This window comes from Chelonia mydas, chromosome 3, assembly GCF_015237465.2.
Source record: "Chelonia mydas isolate rCheMyd1 chromosome 3, rCheMyd1.pri.v2, whole genome shotgun sequence".
In the NCBI taxonomy this organism is placed as follows: domain Eukaryota; kingdom Metazoa; phylum Chordata; order Testudines; family Cheloniidae; genus Chelonia; species Chelonia mydas.
In genome coordinates this window covers 173,142,222-173,163,539 of record NC_057851.1, presented here as the reverse complement: position 1 = coordinate 173,163,539, position 21,318 = coordinate 173,142,222, and the positions used below count along the sequence as shown (strand labels likewise).

General features: G+C 41.5%; 1 long non-coding RNA gene across 1 annotated transcript in view; it reads left to right on the top strand.

The window, feature by feature from the left end:
• Positions 1-21,318, top strand: part of LOC122464854 — a 45,808-nt gene that overhangs the window by 8,203 nt on the left and 16,287 nt on the right. Inside the window, exon 2 of the long non-coding RNA XR_006289249.1 lies at positions 2,230-2,333. This is a non-coding gene — a long non-coding RNA (uncharacterized LOC122464854). The remainder of the gene's footprint in view (positions 1-2,229; positions 2,334-21,318) is intronic.

Sequence of the window (21,318 nt, the reverse complement as noted above, 5' to 3'; positions counted from 1 at the left end):
TTCAAGGAGCTCAATCTGTTTATCTCAGCAAAGAGAAGATAAAGGAGTGGCTTGATTACAGTCTGTAAATATCTACATGGGGAACAACTATTTAATAATGGGCTTTTCAATCTAGCAGAGAAAAGTATAATATTATACAATGGCTGGAAGTTGAAGTGAGACAAATTCAAACTGGAAATAAGGGGTACATAGTGCTGGAACTAGGGGTGCTGGAACTAGGGGTACATAGGTGCTGCCACATCCCTGGCTTGAAGTGGTTTTCAGCATATACAGGGTTTACAGTTTGGTTCAATGGCTCTCAGCACCCCCACTATACAAATTGTTCCAGTACCCTGGAAGGTGTAAGTTAACCTTTGGAACAATTTACGAAGGGTCCTGGTGGATTCTCCATCACTGACAATTTTTAAAAAGAGATTTTTCTAAAAGATATGACCTAGGAATTAATCTGAGACGTTTTTTGGCCTGTGTTATACAGGAGATAAAACTAGATGATCGCAATGGTCCCTTCTGGTCTTAGAATCTATGAAATTCATGTCTTTGCATGCAGTAATTTACTTGCCTTCTTAAGAATCTGTCCTCAAGTGTTTTCATTCTTGTTTGGATTAAAAACTGTTCCCATGTTGGACATTTTGAATGAAAATTGGCTGCCAGGAAAATGGCCATGGCAATGTGAGAAATTGTAGTTAAAATGTGTTGGGCACTGGTGGTGGTTCTGTTATACTTTTATTTTCATTTCTCTTTTACAGCAAGGATTTCAAAGGTTGTTTTGCCCCATGCTCAGGCCCTAACCCTGCAGTGAGATCCATGCAGGTGGATCCTCATGTCTGTGTGGAGTCCCTTGGATCCATTTGTGTGGCTCCAGTTGCAGGAATGGGGCAGTATTTTTGAAAATGTGTAGTGCTGGCCTAACTCTCCTCCTACGGAAGTCAGTGGGAGCAAAGTTAGGGCAAATCTGAGCACCTTGAAAACCCCTTCCTTTATTGTTTTCTTCAGGCCCATGTGAACCAGTCTTTACTCTGTTAGATAAATAACTCTTTGTTTCAAACATTAAAAACAAAGGAGTCCTCATTTGTAAATCTATCCTGTTACATTATCACTGCCATATTGATCTAAAATGGAAATTCTCTAAAACTAAATGCAAATTACAGATTAATACAGAGACTGATTCTTCATTGTGTTACTCCAGTTATACATCAGCACAGTTCCATTGAAATTGACTGAGTTACACCCATATAAAACAAGAGTAAAGCAGTGGTGAATCAGTCCCATAAGATATAAATTGTGTGCATGGGGGAAAGGCAATATTGTACTTTAAATTTTGGCTATTTGGCAATGAGTTCCTCTGAAACTATAGAGGGTCATTAATATTACATCTCATTAGTAGATCTCAAAGCACTTTATGGAAAAAGTGTATTGCGAAGTGTTTATATAGACAACTAATATTTATTTAAATGGAAGTCCTGCTAATTTTGGGCATGCCAAATGTGACATGAGATAGTTACTCTGCTATTGATATAAATCCTTCATTAGTCTATTGCTGTTTTTGCATAATTATGCATTTCATTTATAAAAATATTTATAATAAAACAAATTTATAAAAATAATTTCATATAGACTACACCCTATGATCACCTTCTAAATAATTTGATATTACTAATTTATTACAGGTTTTTATTTTTGTGGCAAAAGAGGCAACCTTTCATTGGATTTAATACATAGATTATGAGTAGTCAGCTATAATGTTAAGGATAGTATTTATATGTTGTTTAGTTCCCTTCATACATTTTCTGAACCAACACCCTTTTCCAACGTGCATATGTAAGTTTAAAGCCCACTATAGGTTGTACTCAGAACTGCTAGGTAGACAAATGAGGATTTTGCCATCTAATTCTATAGAAAATGCCCCTCAGACATAATTAAATGTGCTCTCTCTCAGTTGAAGCCAAATGAATAATTCATGGGGTTTAGGCATAATCAGGCTATGTGCTTTGTGAGATTCTCAGACGTGCAAAGGTTAATTCTTTTGTTTAAAAAAATAGCTCAGATGGTTCTATCCCCAACACAAAAATGCAGGTTGCCTAGGATACCATATTAAACGGGCAGAAAGGTTCAGGATATGTAGACATCCCTTTACATGAAATCAAATACATTCCAAAACTTATTTAATCCAATATGCTTATTTATATACAAAAAGACTTGTCTGATCAAGTCTTTTTTTAATTTTTCAAGAAAATAACAATACAAAAAGGGAGAGGAATGGGGAGACTAGAGCAGAATGAAGGTGAAGAAATGTAGCCACCCAAATAGACAGCGGGAGAAGGAAAGAGAAAAAGGTAAGACAAAGGAAAAAAGAATTAGATGCTTAGGAGGTATAAAGAAACCTGATGTAGACAAAGGTGAATTACACTGATCTGTCAGTACACATATATGTTACGCATAAGGATTACAAGTTCTGATATCAATTTCCTTTTGCTGTGTATAGCCAGAAATGCCATCCAGGTGTTTTCAAAATGCTGGAGTTTATTCTGCCATTTGTTGTAGGCTCATCTCTCCTAAGCCGCCAGATCACACAGTTCAATATATCAGCTCTCTCCATGTGGTGCTGCAGCAGCCACCTATCACTGCAAAATCATTTCCTTGGCTATCAGAGAAGAATTCCTGCCTCTCTTCCAAATCAAATGGCCCTAGAGATCTAGATCCTGATTTTCAGCTGAAGTAAATCATATAGGGAGAAATTCTCTTCTGTTGCTCCAATCACTTTTTGCTGCTCATGCCCTAATTGACCAGCAGAAAATTCCTCCGGCATGGGCATAGCCCCTACATCAATTGTTCCCTCATCCTGCTGTGGAGGGCTTGAGGGGGTGGGGTGAACCATGCCTGCATTTGGCCAGTTCTTAAATGGTATATAGTCTCTTAGCGACTGTAATCAGTTGTCATAAATTAAAGCAGCCCCTATGCTGCTCTAATTTATGGCATCGCCAGGGTAGTTTAAGAATCAGGGAGTCCTGTTATCTCCTCCACCTCCTTCTAGAACTGAATGTGTCTTGGCACAGCAGAGAGTCTTGGACATCTTTTGTTCTTTTCCTGTACTTATATCACTCTACATTTGCTCTGTTTAAAATCTGTGACTCTGTAGCTCTTATTTACTCTAGAAAGCCTTTGGGGTCTAGAGTTTATATGAAGGATGCAAAATAAATGTATTGTAGATAGTTGATGCATAAGAGTTGATTAGACTTACTCTCCTAATAAGAAAGTTTTCCAGAAGAGACTCATCTAGTAACCCCCTAAACTAGTGCTACTAGTGATTTAAGAGCATGAGTCCCATTGAAAAATGATTGGTTAACCACCTGAGTGCTGATTCTTCTCCCATTAAAGTGAATGGGATGTGTGCCACTAAATTCAATGGGAGCTGCTGCAGGCTGTGAACATTTATTGTTTTATAATCTAGAAATTTCATTGCAAATATTTGGACTGAAGACAGAAAAAAACCCATCCTGCAACTGGCTTTATGCCGCTGGATCAGCAAGTATGGAGCTAACTGGGGCCCCAGTGAGGAAGAAAAAAAGCTATACCTTTTTTTAAAATTGAATTAAAATCCTTTTTGTTTCGAGGGACTTCGCAAATGATTTTTCTTTTCCTACTAGTAAGCAGAATGAAGATGCACTAATGGATGGTATGATTCTGCACTCTTATTCTGAAAAAGTAGTCTCTTGGGGATAACTCTTAGAGTAAGGCACTACCAAACATGCGTAAGGGTGGCAAAATCAGTAACAATTCTCAAAAGTAAAACTGTAGTCACTGGATTTGCTGGATTCTTGGAAGTACAGTTGCCTCCCAACATTTAGACACTGGGCTGGAAATGAGAGAAACTGCTATGTTATGCTATGGGTTCAACCTTGCAAGGTGCTGAGTATCTTTAAATAGGCCCTATATTGTTCTCCTCATGTTATTTATTTCTATCAGGTGTCATAGGATGCAAGTATCATTTAATTGCGTAACTGGAACTGTAAAGAGAGGCTGTGATTGAGCACATGATTTTAGTCATCCACAATCTGACCAACAAGGAGGAACGGTTAGAGACTGTGAAGGTGAAAGGTAATTTGTGTGACAGTGATCACCCAAGAATTCTAAGGAAAGGAAGGAGTGAGAGCAGCAGAATAAGGTAATGGACTTCAAAAAAGCAGACTTTAACAAACTCAGAGAACGGATATGTAAGGTCCCATGAGAAGAAAATCAAATGGAAAAAGGAGCTCAGGAGAGCTGACAGTTCCTCGAGGAGACAATATGCACAACTATGCAGAAAGGCACAACTGCAAACTATTCTGATATACACAGAAAGGACAGGAAGAATAGTAAGAGGCCAAGATGGCTCCATCAGGAGCTCTTCTATGACCTGAAGATCAAAAGGGAATTCTACAAAAATGTGAACATGGTTAAATTGGTAAGGAGGAGTACAAAAGAACAGTACAAGTAATTAGGGACAAAATCAGAAAGGCTGAGGCAAAAAGTGAGTTATACATGGCAAGAGACATAAAAGGCAATAAGAAGAGGTTCTATAAGTACTTTAGGAGCAAGAGAAAAACAAAGGGAAGTGTAAGTATTCTACTTAGTGGAGAAAGAGAGCTAATAATGGATGGCAACAGGCAGGTTGAGGTGATTAATGCCTATTTTGTTTCAATCTTCACTAAAATAGGTTAATGATGACAAGATACTCAGCATAATTAATGACGACAACCAGGGGAAGGAATGCAAGCCAAAATAGGGAAAGAACAGATTAAGGAATATTTAAATAAATTAGATGTATTCAAGTCAGCAGGGCCTGATGAAATTCATCCTAGAGTACATAAAGAACTAGCTCAGAGCCATTAGCAATTATCTTTGAGAACTCCTGGAGGATGGGAGAGGTCACAGAAGACTGGAGAAAGGCAAACATCGTACCTATCATTAAAAAGAGGAACAAGGAGGACCCAGGGAATTATAGACCAGTCAGCCTAACTTCAATACCTGTAATGACCCTGCAGCAAATTATTAAACAATCAATTTGTAAGCACCTAGAAGAAACAGGGTTATAAGGAATAGTCAGCATGGATTTGTCAAGAATTAAAATTGTCAAACCATCTTAATTTCCTTCTTTGATATGACTGACCTAGTGTGGGGGGGAAGCAGTAGACATTGTATACCTTGATTTTTTGTAAGGCTTTTGACACAGTTCTCCATGACATTCTCATGAGCAAACTGGGGAAATGTGGTCTAGATGAATTTACTATAAGGTGGATGTATAACTGGCTGAAGGACCATGCTCAAAGAGTAGTTATCGACGGTTTGATGTCGAATTGGGTGGGCATACATAGTGGGCCCTCCAGAGGTCAGTCCTGGGTCCACTACTATTCAATATTTTCATTAATTACTTGGATAATGAAGTAGAGAATATGCTTACAAAATTTGCAGATGATACCAAGCTGGGAAGGGTTGCAATCGCTTTGGAGGATGGGTTTAAAATTCAAAATGTCCTTGACAAATTGGAGAATTGGTCTGAATTCAAAGATGAAATTCAATAAAGACAAGTTAAAGTACTTTACTTAGGAAGGAAAAATCAATGCACAACTACAAAATGCGGAATAACTGGCTAGGTGGTAGTACTGCTAAAAAAGATCTCGGGGGTCACAGTAGACCACAAACTGAATATGAGTTGTCAATGTGATTCAGCTGCAAAAAAGGCTAATATAACTCTGTGGTGTATTAACAGGGGTGCTGTATGGAAGATACAGGAGGTAATTGTCCCACTCTCCTCAGCACTGGTGAGGCTCCAGCTGGAGTACTGTGTCCAATTCTGGGCACAAGATGTATGTGGACATATTGGGAAGAGTCCGGAGGAGAGTAACAAAAATGATAAAAGGTTTAGTAAACTGTCCTGTAAAGAAAGGTTGAAGAAACTGGGCATACTTAGTCTTGAGAAAAGAAGACTGAGGGGTGACTGATAAGTTTCCAATATAACAGCTCTTATAAAGAGGATAGTGATCAGTTGTTCTCCATGTCCACCAAAGGTCAGACAAGAAGTTATGGTCTTAATCTGCAGCTAGGGAAATTTAGGTTACATAGTAGGAAAAACTTTCAAACTACAAGGACAGTTAAGCTCTGGAATAGGCTTCCAAGGGAGGTCATGGAGTCCCCACCATCGGAAGCTTTCAAAAACAAATTGGACAAAAACCTGTCAAGGATGTCTAGGTTTACTTGGTCCTGTCACAGTGTATGGGGCTGGACTTGATGACTTCTTGAGGTCCTTTCCAGTCCTACATTTCTATGATTTACTGACAAATACAAAAAAAAACATTAGAAGTGGATAAATTATATTTATTTTTAGTTATCCTGTTCAGTACTTTGCTTGTGTGTCCATCCATCATTTACTTTTATTACATAACTTGAAACCTCAGAACACTCTCACTACATTTTTGTTTATATATTTCTTGCAAATTGAAGACAACTCCTTCCAAGTGTCCACAATACATTGCTTCAATTCATTTTTGTGCTTGTAGGTTTTTTTAGTTACTGCTTTCTTCAATTCACTCCATATTCCTGTATTCGTTTCAACCGAGATGTCTGTGATGACCAAGGCAGAAATCACTTGAAGCCAAATTCACTCATGGTGTAAGGCTAATGTAGTCAATAGTATTACACCAGCAATGAAGAACTTGGCATATGATCCTTTCCTTCAAGGTTTGAGAGTTTTTTCAATATGTATATTGGGATTTTTTCTACTGAAAACTAAAGTCTTCCAACATTCCTTCCTCTTGGGATAATATTGACGAAGTAGCTTAGGTAGGGGTAGGTGAGAGAATACATTCTCTGTTTTTCGCTTTTGATAACTTAAATAGTAGAAAAAAGTAATTTTCATTGACAATATATTTAATGCACTTCTGTAATTAAAGTGACCATAGGCCCCAGTCTTACAATCCTGGTTTTTCATATTGTCTCATGGGAACTTCTTTTTGGACACTTGAAATGTTCCTATTTTTCATTTCATCACTGAAAATGCTTTGTCACCTCATAACTACAAACTGTTGTTTCAAGATATATTGCTCTACTGAGTAGAAATTGCTCTGGGTTTACTAGGAACAAACAGTCCAGTGGAACAAGTGTTCAGTGCACTGAACAGTGTTTTGGATTGAAGAGCAAAGCCAAATGAGTTTAGCCACTACCAAAGATGTTCTTCTGCTCAAAGTGAATGTTAATAACACTTGTTCAGTGTTGCTTGATTAAGTCATTTAAACCACTTTTTGAGGCAGGAGGAGAAATCCTCCACTTTGGGAAATATGTTTGTATTGGTGCAGAGTCAGAAACTGGCAGATGTGATGCTAGCACATATCTCAAAAATAGTGTACGTACTTTTGTCTCTTGTATATTTTATGACCTAAAAAAGTTGCCACAAAAGTGTCCAGGATTTTGATGTAGAAAATATGAGGTTGATGTTGAAATATCTAAATTGACACTAATGAAATGCAGCTGCCCAACTGTAATAAATGAAGGGGGGGGTAGCTCCCTTTTTTGGACCCAGCCAGCCAGTAACTATAAAATCCCTCTTAGTAGCTGTTCTCTAATTGCTCTACCTGTAAAGGGTTAAAAAGTCTCACTGCTATGCATAGGTAAAAGGAAGTGAGTGGGCACCTGGCCAAAAGAGCCAATGGGAAGGCTAGAACTTTTAAATATTGAACAAAGACTCCCCTTTTGTCTGTCTGTTGTTGTTCTTCCATGGAAAGGCAAACAGGGCAGCAACTATGCTGTAAGAAGGTTGGGGCCAGGTATGAAAAATCATCGGTATCATACCTAGAAACTACTCATTTGAAATCCCAGAAATGTAAATAGATTAGGAAATGTCTAGGAAGACACGATTTGTTTTAGCTCATTTTATTTCTTTATGGCCTGTGGATTCCCCTGTGCTAACCCCAGGTGCTTTTGTTTTGCTTGTAACCTTTAAGCTGGACCTCATGAAAGCTATTCTTGGTGCTTAATCCTTGAAATTGCTCTTTTAAAATCTAGCAATAGCCTGAGTTCCCAGATGTATTTTCTTTCTTTTTTTTATTAATAAAATTTACCTTTGTTAAGAACAGAATTGGATTTCTGTGTCTGTGTTAATTGGCTGGTGGCAACAGCTGATTTCCCTTTTTTTCTTTCTCAGCTCTTCCCTGGAGGGGGGTGAAAAGGCTTGAGGGTACCCCACAGGAAGGAATTCCCAAGTGCGCCTTCCTGGGCTCTCAGAGAGGTTCTGCACTTGGGTGGTGGCAGCATCTACCCATCCAAGGTCAGAGAAAAGCTGCAACCTTGGAAGTTTAATACAAGCCTGGAGAGTGGCCAGTATTAATTTTTAGAATCCTTGTGTGCCCTCACCTTCTGCACTCGAAGTGCCAGAGTGGCGAATTAGCCTTGACACCAACACTGTTAAAAGATTATAGCACCAAACTATGGGCCTGGTCCTGAGTGGGGCTGAGTATTTGTCAGTCTCACTGAAGTGAACAATTGCTATTCCTGTATTTTTGCTTGTATAAATGTTGACCTTGGTGAGACAATAGTTTGGCTCACAGCCTCTGAGAATCATATGATGTTATGCAATGAATGCATTGTGCCTTCTGCTATACATTCCAGGAACTAGATCACTGAATTTTGTTGCATGTTCTTTATCCTTTATATTGCAGCATTGCCTGTAGGCCTCAATCAGGTCTGGCCCCCTTGGACTAGGTGCTGTATGACTGTTCAGCAAATGACAGTAGCTGCCCAAAGAGCTCACAGTCTAAAAGGCAAGAAATGACAAGTGAATTAAACAAGCACGAGGGGCAGGGAGAGAGGAAGGAGTGAGGATGATGGGGCAACAAATAGATTCAAAATACTTTTTTATTTAAGAAGTCTCATAACACTTTGAGGCACTGTGAAAATGAAAATTAAAGTAATTTTACAGACGGATGAACAAGGCACACAGTAGGTGAATGAATTGCTGAAGGTCACCAACTGAATGTGTAGCAGAGTCAAGACTAGAACCCAGAAGTCCTAACTCCAGTCCCTTATGCTAACCCGTCACAACACCCTTCTGTTCAGTGACACCTAGAGAATGTGGAAATATTTGGAATTATTTTTAAAGAGCGTGAACAATTTTTTCCATGTCTGCATGTTTGTGTCTACATCTCCCATGTCACTTCTTCCCATAATTCCCCTGCAGAGCTGAGTGTGGTCCTTCAGAGTGTTTTTTTCTCATTATTAATCATTTTCATATCTGAGCTGAAATATTATAGTTTAAGGGCCTGATGCCTTATTGTTGCTTACCACATTTTCATGAGTAACTGCATTTTTCTTCTGCCACAGCACTTGGTGGTAATAAATAATATACAGAATACTTTGAGTTGTCAGGTATCCCAAAGCATTGTGAGAAATCATTTACTGCTTTGTGTGTGCTCTATTATTATTTTTTGTAGCAGAGGTGAAACAGTAGGAAGGGCTAGAGAGCAAAACTTTCTTTCCCATTACTTGTACATTGACTAACATTAGCATAATACTTTGAACAAAGGGTAGAAATTACAGCAAATAAAAATACCATGTAATCAGTTAAAGCAATCTTAGGCTGAGATGATAATAACTGAAAAAATTCAAAGCCTCAAAATATTGCTTCCCTGCATTATCCCAGGCTTTCAAATCAGTAGACATGCACTACAAATGAGCACACAGGCAGGGAATGTCTTTTTAGCTTGCTCCTGGAGCGCAGTGTTACATTTTCCTCTTTTATATCACATTTTTCTCTGTCTCGGAGGAGAAAGGATAGAGATTTTTGTAAAAACTTATGAAGCTTTAGTGTTACAAGGTGGGGGGGGAGAATTATATGAACTTAAACTCCTCACTTGGAAGGGGGAAATAGACTGCAGTCTATTTCCCAACTTTTCAATTAGTGATTCAGAAAGGAATGTCACAGTTACCACTGTTCCTAATTTTAGTGTATAGATTATGTCCAAAAAAATTTGCTAAAAGAATGTAAGGGTTGCAAAGTGGAGTACTCAATAGTTCAAAAATGTCAGAATTACTGATGCCCATGGAATCTTAATTTGACTTCCTTATAAGCATATGACAGTACTTAGTTACATGATCATACTCTGTTTTTTCCACATGTCCCCTGACTTGTTCACTGAATGAGTATGTGGTGGGCTATGTACCCCACAGTTAATGAAAGAGTATACCAGAAACAGAGCAATTAGCATACCTGGATGAGGGCTGGGCCCCACTGAAGATGAAGCCCAACAGAGGGAGCAGCTGGGCGGTGAGCATCAAGGGAGGAGGCTGCAGGGAGAAAGGAAAAACTCTGTGGTCCCTCTCTGGTCGGTAGAGAGTGAAGGAAAGGTCAATGTACAGTAAGCCTAGGGAGGAGATGTGCGTAAGGTCCTAAAGGAAGGCCAAGGTAGGAAGAAGTCCAGGAAGGCATTGAGGAGTCTGAGGGAGCAGATTTAGATGCTTGCCCCAGCATCCCTGGACTGGAACCCACTAGAGGGAAGGCTGTGATCCTCTGCTGGCCCACTGAAAAGGTGGTGTGGAAACACCTTGGTGCACGAGGGAGAAGGGCTGCTGAGTTTGGGCACCCAAGGAGAAAGCCTTGGAAGTGTTGCTCCCCATAAGAGCACGAGGGCAGTCCTTCAGGATCCAGGAAGGTGTGAAGGCTGGCCGTGAGATGCTGTGTCAGCAGTGAGTCTACTCATCTACAGAGTAGTTATTCAATATTTCCTATCCTCCTCATTCTGTCTGTGGTCCCAGGCCTCATTTATCTCACACCATTCTCCATATCGCATGAAAACAGATTAACTTCCCAGTGCCTATGATGTTCTGACTATAGACTCTGAGTGCTTGTCATAAATATAAAGGGAAGGGTAAACCCCTTTAAAATTCCTCCTGGCCAGAGGAAAAATCCTCTTACCTGTAAAGGGTTAAGAAGCTAAAGGTAACCTCGCTGGCACCTGACCAAAATGACCAATGAGGAGACAAGATACCTTCAAAAGCTGGGAGGAGGGAGAAAAACAAAGGGTCTGTGTCTGTCTGTATGCTGCTTTGGCCGGGGACAGAACAGGAATGGAGTCTTAGAGCTTAGTAAATAATCTAGCTAGGTATGTGTTAGATTATGATTTCTTTAAATGGCTGAGAAAATAGCTGTGCTGAATAGAATGACTATTCCTGTCTGTGTGTCTTTTTTGTAACTTAAGGTTTTGCCTAGAGGGATTCTCTATGTTTTGAATCTAATTACCCTGTAAGGTATCTACCATCCTGATTTTACAGAGGGTGATTCCTTTACTTCTATTAAAATTCTTCTTGTAAGAAAACTGAATGCTTTTTCATTGTTCTAAGATCCAAGGGTTTGAGTCTGTGGTCACCTATGCAAATTGGTGAGGATTTTTACCAAATCTTCCCCAGGAAGTGGGGTGCAAGGGTTGGGAGGATTTGGGGGGGAAAGACGTGTCCAAACTACGTTTCCCAGTAAACCCAGATAAAGTTTGGTGGTGGCAGTGGAAATCCAAGAGTAAAATAATTTTGTACCTTGGGGAAGTTTTAACCTAAGCTGGTAAAAGTAAGCTTAGGAGGTTTTCATGCAGGTTCCCACATCTGTACCCTAGAGTTCAGAGTGGGGAAGGAACCTTGACAGTGCTCCACAAATATTAGTGAAGTTATGTTCACAACAACCCTGTGTGATTAGGTGGTGGTATTATTATTCCCATTTTACAGCTGGGAAACTGAGACACAGGAGGTTGGGATTCACAAGGAGGACTAGAAGTCCACCCAGTGGACTTCTCAATCCAGTGTATAGGGAGTCTTGGCATTTAACTATGCATGGGGAGAGTTCGGCACCTAAAAATGGGATCTACGAAAGTCAGCACTCCGAGCAGGGAGATGCCTAAGCTAACTAGTAGGCAATGCTGAGGAGAGGGGTGTGGCCTAAAGCTCCCTTCCCTCTCAAAGGGATCTAGGTGCCTAACTCTAAATTTCCAGTTGCGAACCCTCTCCTGCAGCTAGGTCCTTAGGCCATGTCAGTCCTTTTTCAAGAAAAACTGAGAAGGAGAAACCACCTCCCTTATAGCTCTTAGCACAATGGATGACACCCTCATCTAGCTCAATTCCCATCTCTGCTTGCTGTGGAGAAGGGATTTGAACTTGGGGCTTCCACTTCTCCACTAACCACTGGGCTATGGGGGTACTTTGGGGCAGAGCTCTCCCAAGATCTTTTAGTGAAGCAGTTCTGCTTTGTATAACTATGTGTTGAGCCAGGGAGAGAAATAGAATGAATTTATAGTCCAGAAAAAAGTAGTGTATGATCATGTAACTAAAGACTATCATAACACACACCCACAAGGGGGTCAAATTAGAGATGCACTGCAACCCTATTTCTGGCATGTCCTAACTCGTGAGTGCTTTACTTTGCAACCTTGATGTGCTTTTAACAGCTGTTTTTTATTCTGATGTAATTTCCTAACTTTCATATTTATTTTATTTTTATCATGTAGAACCATATTGATCTCCAGTTTAGGTAATCAGCTCTTTATATCTACAGCTCTTTATATCTACATCAGACCTCTGCCACTTGTGCTAATATAGCAACTGGCAGCAGGAACAGGATGGTTTGCCTCTGTGTAGACCATCCCGTAGAGTGGGAGGAGGCACATAGTCTGCCAATAAAACACCAAGGAGTCCAGTGGCACCTTGAAGACTAACGGATTTATTTGGGCATAAGTTTTCATGGGTAAAAAACCACTTCTTCAGATGCATGGAGTAAAAATTACAGATGCAGGCATCATATAATGACACATGAAGAGAAGGGAGTTACCTCACAAGTGGAGAACCAGTGCTGACAGGGCCAATTCCATCAGGGTGGATGTAGCCCAATCCCAAAAATAGATGAGGAGGTGTCAATTCCAGGAAAGGCAAAGCTGCTTTTGTAATGAGCCAGGCACCCCCAGTCCCTATTCAAGCCCAAATTAATGGTGTTAAATTTGCAAATGAATTTTAGTTCTGCTGTTTCTCTTTGAAGTCTGTTTCTGAAGTTTTTTTGTTCAAGTATAGCTACTTTTAAATCTGATATAGAATGTCCAAGAAGATTGAAGTGTTCTCCCACTGGCTTTTGTATGTTACCGTTCCTGATGTCCGATTTGTGCCCATTTATTCTTTTACGTAGGGACTGTCCAGTTTGGCCAATGTACGTGGCAAAGGGGCATTGCTGGCACATGATGGCATATATCACATTAGTAGACGTGCAGGTGAATGAACCTCTGATGGTATGGCTGATGTGGTTGGGTGCTCTGATGGTGTCACTAGAGTAGATATGAGAACAGAGTAGGCAATGGGTTTGTTACAGGGATTGGTTCCCGGGTTAGTGTTTTTGTTGTGTGGTGTGTGGTTGCTGGTGAGTATTTGCTTCAGGTTGGGGGACTGTCTGTAAGCAAGGACTGGCCTGCCTCCCAAAGTCTGTGAGAGTGAGGGATCATTTTCCAGGATAGGTTGTAGATCGTTGATAATGTGCTGGAGAGGTTTTAGCTGGGGGCTGTATGTGATGGTCAGTGGTGTTCTGTTATTTTCCTTTTTGGCCCTGTCCTGTAGTAGGTGATTTCTGGGTACCCGTCTCGTTTTGTCAATCTGTTTCCTCACTTCCCCAGGTGGTTATTGTAGTTTTAAGAATGCTTCATGAAGATCTTGTAGGTGTTTGTCTGAGGAATTGGAGCAAATTTGGTTGCATCTTAGGGCTTGGCTGTAGACAATGGATCGTGTGATATGTCCTGGATGGAAGCTGGAGGCATGTAGATAAGTATAGCGGTCAGTAGGTTTCTGATATAGGGTTGTGTTTATGTGACCATCACTTATTTGCACTGTAGTGTCCAGGAAGTGGATCTCTTGTGTGGACTGGTCCAGGCTGAGGTTGATGGTGGGGTGGAAATTGAAGAATTCCACCTGTATTTCAACAAGGGCCTCCTTCCTGTGGGTCCATATGATGAAGATGTCATCAATGTAGCGCAAGTAGAGGAGGGGTACTAAGGCACCAGAGCTGAGGAAACGTTGTTCTAAATCAGCCATCAAAATGTTGGCATACTGTGGGGCCATGCGGGTACCCACAGCAGTGCCACTGACTTGAAGGTATAAGTTGTCCCCAAATCTGAAATGCTTGTGGGTGAGGACAAAGTTACAAAGCTCAGCCACCAGGTGTGCCGTGGCCTCATCCGGGATACTGTCCTTGACAGCCCACCACTAGCTTGTAGTCCATCCTCATGTGGAATATTGGTGTAAAGAGCTTCAACATCCATGGTGGCCAGGATGGTGTTTTCAGGAAGATCATCAATGCATTGTAGTTTCCTCAGGAAGTCAGTGGTGTCTCGAAGATAGCTAGGAGTGCTGGTAGCGTAGGGTCTGAGGAGAGAGTCCAAATAGCCAGATAATCCTGCTGTAAGAGTGCTGATGCCTGAGATGATGGGGCATCCAATAGGTGTCACAGCTATTTGCTAATGGTAGGGAACTCCCAGGTTCAATTCCAGGATCAGGAATGGAGTGTGTTCTAATGGTTATAGAACCTTGTGCCCCAGCCTGCTGTTTCTCCTCCTATCGCTGCACCCTGGGTCCTGCTTCTCTCCTTATCACTATCTGGTTCCTGCAACCTCCTCATCCATCCCCACCCCCAATTCCTCACCTCTCTGCATTCAAATCAGGCCTTTTTTCTCCTCTTCCTTGCAGCTTGGGTGCCAGCAGGGGGAATATTGAGTACAAGAGAGACAGCTTCTCTGCTCTCAGTTTCAGTGCCTAACACCGAAGTGGCCCCTGACTTCCACTAGGAGCAATTGCAAGTAAAGACCTGTTCCTTCCTTGTAGCCCTTCCACGAAGCATGCTTAGTCACTCTGTGGGGATTGCTCAAGCAGAGACCAGTTAGCATGTAGGAGCTGTGCAAAGGTGGTACTCTGTGCAGACAGAATCATAAGAGAATTTGTTGCCATACTCTAACAAGTCTCTACTGAGCATCTGCAAACTGAGGGTTTTTTACAAAGGCTTAAATTTGGACAGATTTTCATCAGATTATGCAACCAGGGGTGGGGTTGGGTCACTAGTGGTGGGCTGGAGAGTGAGCCTGCCCTGGACTCACCTGTCAGAAGTGGCTCCTGTCCTGTGGTGCTGAATCTGGCTCCTCACTCTAGGAGTTGCAACCCAGTACAAGGGGTTGCAGCACCACTCAGGTTTGCCCTGGCTTCCCCTCTGTCCTGACTACATTTAATCTAGACCACATTTTTCTAGTTTGCTTTGAGACTGTCACGTGAAACTGTGCCAAAAGCCTTACTAAAATCAAGATATATCATATCTACAGCTTCCTCCCTATTCACTAGGCCAGTAACCCTGTCAAAGAAGAAAACTAGACTGGTTTGGCATGATCTGATCTTGACAGATCCATGCTATTATTAAATCCCTATTATCCTCTAGGTAATTACAAATTAGTTGCTTAATTTGGTCTGGAATCTTTCCAGGTATCGAAATTAGGTTGACTAGCGTATAATTCTGTGGCTTCTCTGTTCCCCTTTTACTATGTTTATTCCTCTCCAGTCCTCTGGGACCCCACCCATCCTCCATTTCTGAGATTGTTTCAGCTAGTTCCTCAAGTACGCCACGGTGAAATTCATCAGACCCTACTGACTTAAATATTTAACATGTTCTTTCCCTAATCTGTCTTGCATTTTTAGCTCCTGTTCATAATAATTGTGTTGAGTATTTGATCACAAATTACCTTTTTTAGTGAATGAAGACTGAAACACAATAGACATTTATCACCTCAGCCTTCTTGATGCCATCCATTATTAGCTCCCCTTCCCCGCTAAGTAAAGGACTTACACTTTCTTTTGGTTTTCTCTTGCTCCTTATATATTAATAGAACATCTTCTTATTGCCTTTTATGTCCCTTGCTAGAGGTAACTTATTTTATATCTTAGCCTTTCTGATTTTGTCCCTAAATGCTTGTACTGTTCTTTTGTTTTCATCCTCAGCAATTTGTCCATGTTTCCACTTTTTGTAGGATTCCTCTTTGATTTGCATGTAATCAAAGATCTCCTGATGGAGCCATGTTGGTCTCTTACTATTTATCCTATCTTTCCTTAGCACAGGGATAGTCTGCTGTTGTGCCTTTAATATTGTCTCTTTGAGAAACTGCCAGGTCTCCAGAACTCCTTTTTCACATAGTTTTTTTTTCCATGGGACCTTACCTACCAGTTCTTCTTCAAGTAATATCCCTATGGGTGTTCCACTGAAGGATGTGCATGCGCCCATGCACTCTTGACTGTTGATTTATGTTAGCAGTGTTTGTGATCTGTCTGCAAACTATACAACCTTCGGTTCCAGAGTGAGCGTATATAGAGACTAGCGAACCTGCTGCCACTCCAGTTCCTTCTCAGCCACCGGTGGCTTGAGGTGGAGCAACTGCAGCATCTACTGCTTCCTAGAAGCTTCTGCTGTTGCCTTTTGATGTTTAATTTTTCTTAAATTTGTTTAAATTGTTTAATTTAATTTTGGCACACATTTATGCTTAAGACACTCCTCCCCCCCGCCCCTCCACTTTCCAGCTGGGACCAGTTGCTTGACCCTTTTGCTCAGCAGCCTAGCTTCTGGGGTATGGCAAAGTCCCCAGGATTCAAAGCCTGCAAGACGTACCCGAGGCTTTTCCCACCAGAGGGACAGGCACTCCAGCTGTCTCCGGTGAAGACTCTTACACCCCTGCCAAGTGCAAGGTTTGCACAGGGTCTAAAAGCAGGGCTCACAAGGAAAAAGAGGTGAGATTGAAGCTCCTTCTGATGTAGCACTCCCTAAGGTCCGTGGGAGCTCAGTCTCTCCTATTCCTCCTGAACTTTGGCCTCTTCCACTCAGGCCATCCCAGTAATGTAGGCTGCCTCAGAGATGAGGTGCTCTTAGGAAAAAAGACTCTAGAAGAAGGGATCAGTCACCTTGTAGAGCTAACTCCAGGGAGACCTCATGTCCCGAAATAGGTACCACTGAGGCTCTAAGAGACCCCAGCAACAAGGTGTCAGTACTGCCTATGAAGATGTTCTGCCCCGATAAGTCTGCCAGTAAGCAGTGCCAAAGGCACCGTCCACAGTATCGTCTAGCTAGACTTCCAGGCATCGAGCCTATATTGCTCTGCTCTGCATACTGACATCTTCTAGTGCTGATTGTTCCCTCTTACTTCTTGGATCTTTATGGATAGCCAGCTGGATGTTCACCATCTGTTGACTTTGGAGGCTGGTCTGCTTGGTATACTGTCTCTTTTGTTTATTGGTCTATCTACATTTTAACTATGGATTTAATCCCAGATGTTATACTGTTATCCCAATGCCACCTAATAAAGTAGGTGACCATTGTTTATATCATACTGTATAATAATTTACAATTCTTGCTGGGCTTACAAGTCTTGCTGAGGCTTCTGTAAATCTCATTGTTTTTTAAAGGTCCTTTGGCTGCTTTTAAAGGTCCACTTGATACTGCTGACAGTGCTTTAAAGTCTGACCATTATTTCCCAGGAGGGGAACCAAATTCAAATGACCACTTCCAAACCCACTTTTATGGTTTTATTTGGGGTTAGTTTAAAAATGCTTTCTGGTATGGAAACAGCTGAAAACTGCTAAAACTGCAGTGATAACCTTGCTAATCTCAGGACACTTCTGTCATTTGGAGCTGAAGGGTAAAATTTTCAAAAGCAGATTTTTTAAAAATTGAGACATAAGCTCCTAAGGGATGTAGATACCTAAGTCCAGCATTCAGCTGCCACTGACATTCACAAAATCACTGCTAAGCTGCTGCCTAACCCTGTAGGTGCTTAAAGTCTCCTAGGTGCCTAAGTTTCTCCTGGTGGGCATGCACAAAGCTTCCTAAATCCTGATCCCACCCCATGCCTAATGAGCTGCTTGGAGCCCTTGCTCATGCTTAGCCCCTGCTACTATTCTCAAAGTAGGCATTTTCTCACCTGTGGGACCCGATCTGGTAGCTGTGCTCAGAGCATGCCTAACCAGCACAAAAGACAGGGGGGGTGAGTAGGTCAGGCTCACAGTGTCTGTGTCCCACCCAAAATACCCACTTGCATAGTGGTTAAGGTATTCACCTGATATCTGGAAGGGCCAAAGTTGAACCAAGACTCTGCTTGCTTTGGAGTAGGGACTTCAACCTTTGTCTCCTACATTCCAGGAGTGTGCCCTAACCACCAGGCTATTGAGTCTGCTCAGGTGGGGCTTTTTCAATCTCTCCTGTTGAAGCTGTTTCGTTGTGTATAAATATTAATTGGAGCAGTGAGTTGAACCTGATGCTCCTACATGCTAGGTGAGTGTCCTAATCACTATGAGTCAGCCTCTTACTTTTTCTTTCTCTAGCCCAATGAATAATTAATGCAAAGCGGAACAGCTCCAGCAGGAGAGATTTAAACCCCCACTCCCATTGTACCCAATAGCCTTGATGGTTGGGGCACATCCCTAGGATATGGTAAGCAAAGTTCCGATGCTGAATCAGACAGAACAAGAATTTGAAAACTGGTCTCCCCTACAAGTGCAATAACCCCATGCTAGTGGCTATAACAGAGCGTGGGGCTTCCTCTCTGCCTTTTTTTGCGAGAAAGCGCTGACCTTGACCAGGTGCCTATCTCCAGAAAGGGATTAGTGGCGTTTCATCCTAAGCATAGATAGACGCCTGACTGAAGGTGCCTAAGGTCCAGATCTATGGGAATTAGACACCTGTAGACCTGGATTCTAAGTCCTTCCCCTTTCCTTGATATTCACTGTTGGCTGGATTAGGTGGCTTCCTGCTCAGTTTGCCGGCTTGTGAGAATCCCTATTAAGCACTCAACTCTCCCCACACAATGCACAAGGAGCTTGGGTGCCCAGCTTGGGGCTGTGAATTCCAGGGGGCGGCAGGGTGCCTGCAAGTTAGGCTGAATCTTGCAATGCAAAAGTGACTTAGGTGCTTTGGGAAGCTTTATGTGAAATCTCATGAATACAATTTGTCATATTTCAGTGCAGTTGAACCTGAATTCTGAACCCTTTTGTCTGCACCTGCACTGAATCCGAACACCTCAACCTTCCTGTACTTCACATACTACTTCCTTGCCCTTCGAATGGGTCTCTGAATGGCAAAGTTTTAGGTGTGTTTTGGGGATAGTACTATGTGGGGCTGTGCAGGAGATTTGGGTTCTCTTTCCCAGCCTGAATTTCTGGCTCCCCACTTCCACAACATTGTATGAGCTCCTGATTAAAGGACGTAATTGAGTCCAGACATCTCACTTGACTTATACGACCTTTGAACCCAGACTGCCTGTATCTTGTTTTAGTCTTCCTTCAGTAGGTTTCAAAGATAATCCTAGTATGATTCTGAACATCAACAAATATTCGTTGGGTGCATTTTATATTAAATAAAACATTTGTATGTGGCAATGTTCAGTTCCCCAGTATCTTATCCACGGAGGAAAGAGAGGATGGTTTATTGGGAGAATGAGTAAGGCCACAGAAACAGCAAGAGATTTTGATAGCTTCAGAGTAAACATGCAAACAAAGTGTAAAGTGAATATAGCACTTTTCATAGTTTCCTTGCATTGTGTTTTATATGTTTGAATACTTGTTGGAAAAAATATTTTCTATGCAAAATGTCCTCCTACATGTTTATATTTACAGTTTATTAAATATTGTAGCAGTAAGGACTTTACAGTTCTCTTTTACACTTACAATTTGATTTCCAGACAGTTGTGTGGAGGTACTGTAGGACTGATAACAGATGACTCCGTCAATTGGAATACAAATTGCTTTAGTCCACTTGCAGACTGCAATCCTTTTCATTAATATAACATTTTTCAACTTAGTAACATCATACCTCAGAAATAAAACCTTTTGTTTTTCAGCAGCTGATAGATTTTTGGCCAAAGCTGTGACATATGTATGCAATGATACATAGCAAGGCGTGCATTTAGAGATGATCAAATTTCTTAGGTCATCTGTGATCCAGATAAACACCAAGAAGAAAAAAAGATCTCTGTCGTATGCCTGGGATGTTCCATTTAATTTCCACTGAGTCCGTGTGGATCCTAGTGACATGAGAGAGGGAGAATCAATAGAATGGAAGATAAATTTAATGCCATGGGACAACAACTAAAGACAGAGCCAATGCAAGCTAACTTCTTGGAAGTCCATCTGGTGCCAAGTACAGGTGAAGAACAGAGAAGGCTGCAACTAGAGACCACCCAATGGGTGTGGATGGTATAGAACAGAGATTCTCACAACAAATCTTTTGGTGGCTTCAGAGTGCTGCCACCAACTCTTGCTGGTGGCCTCTCCTACAATTTTTCCTAAAATACTTAATTAACTGTAGGAAAAACAAATAAATAAGCACATATACGTGACCAAATCACTGTAATGTCTGTATGTAGTAGGAAGGCAGTAGGACATAGAGCTCCCCATTCAGCGCATCCAGACTTTGTTCCTATTCTTGTGCTTGGAGCGTGTCAGAGAGCAGAAGCCCCTCACCCTTGTGGGGAGCTGCCAAGCTCTGCAGCAGCCCAAAGCTGTGGTAGCCACAACAACTGTAAACAGCCAGTGCGGCCCCAGGTAGGGGAAGAGCCAACCTGTCTCTCTCTCCCTGCCTCCTGCAGCTCCGATGTGCCAATTCTATGTTTAAAAACCTCCCCCGTGCCTTTTCGCACACACGTCAGTTTTCAAAATCAGGCTGGGATTTTCAAAGCAGTATTAGGGAATCTGAAGACCAAATATCCATGAAATTCAGTAGGAGCTGGGCACCTAGGTCTCAGGCTCTTTTGAATATCTCAGCTCTAATGACTGCAGTTCTATTATTCCAAAACACAATTTCACTCGGTAAAATTCATCTCAGCTTGGGAAACAAATGTTGTTCTATATTTGTTGCTAACCATAACTCTTGCCAGACCTCTGCATTCACTGAATGTCTGTGTTATCAGAAGGAAACAAAAATGTTAGGTTTCATTTTTAGGTTTCTGCTTGCCCTTTAAATGGCATCGCGTGCGAGAAAGCAGAGCAGCTGTTTGTGTGTAAAGCTCACGCACACATTTCTATAAATAGGATTTAGCTGGTATCCCCTGATGATTTTGAGCCAGATCAATACGTAAAGAAAACTAGGATGCCTGAAACATAATGAAATGTTTAATATTCCCTCCACCAGGACTGGAAAAAACAAGTTAGTAAGTGACATGAATGACTATTAGGTATGGGCCAAAGCTACAAAATTCAGTCTGGGTAATGAAACCCCTACAAATTTTGGGGATGGGGCCCCATATTTAATAAATATAT